The sequence below is a fragment of the Vespa crabro genome, chromosome 6, assembly GCF_910589235.1.
Source record: "Vespa crabro chromosome 6, iyVesCrab1.2, whole genome shotgun sequence".
NCBI lineage: Eukaryota > Metazoa > Arthropoda > Insecta > Hymenoptera > Vespidae > Vespa > Vespa crabro.
This window is the reverse complement of record NC_060960.1, coordinates 11,262,836-11,263,901: the sequence shown is the minus strand read 5'-3', so window position 1 is coordinate 11,263,901 and position 1,066 is coordinate 11,262,836.

Genomic DNA, 1,066 nt, shown 5'->3' with positions numbered 1-1,066 from the left:
TCGCTGCTCTCTAAGGAACTATGCCATTCGAGAAAGTACCTGTGCGCATAGAAGATGCGACTTTTAGGAGATCTTCTTTCAAGGTCGGACTGGATTCTCCAAGTGCGAAACGACGACGTGCGAAATTTGAGAGAAAAAGATAAGAAAAAAAGAAACGCACATTGTTGTACAGAGATATATAATTAGATTTTTAGAGAAAAGTTGCATTAATTTCGATTAAAGGGGAAGGGTAGAACGTGGAAGGGATAGGTAATCGAGAAAAGGGTCGGAAATATCGGCAAAGTGGAAAGGAAGCGGGGAGTGTAATAATAATCGCACACGGACGTGCCGACGACTCGACTCGAATCGTACGTGTTGGTCGAAGGCGCGACGGAACGAAGCGGCCCTTTAAAGTGGCTGCTGCATCTAAAAATAATTGCTCGCTGACAGGCCGTGAAATGAATTTATTTAATTTCAGATTGGTGTAACAGAATTACACGGCAGTTGAAAAGGTGGCGATGAAGTCCGGTCGGTGGCCACTGGCGACGTTAACCGACCGATGGAAGAAAGGGGCCAAAGGTGGAGCCACGCAATCGAGAAGAGCTAAAAGGTAGAGAAAAGCCGCCTTCGAAGACTGAACCCGAAAAACGCCCCTCATCCTCCGCTCCACATTCGTCTTCGCCGACGATTTATATCCTTTCTCTCTTTCTTCAGCCCCGAGACCCAATCTTTTTCCATTATTCGATGCTTTATTTTTCAACAAATCGGACAAGATACTTATTCAAGCAAGAGAGCCTTATTAAAGTTACAAAGTTCGTATCGCAATAGACGACCGGAACGATTACAAATACAAAGTTTATTAGTCGATCGTTCGGCGCGATCAGATAAACGCGTGGGATTGCTTTAATCTCTCTCGTTGATCGATCAGCCACGAGAATATACATTAACCTCGTCGTACGCTACACACACACAAAGGGGGAGAGAGAGAGAGAGAGAGAGAGAGAGAGAGAGAGAGAGAGCGGAGATGGTGCGTAGGTAATTACTAATTGCGAGATGAGAGGAACGATTAAACCATTAACCACCTTTT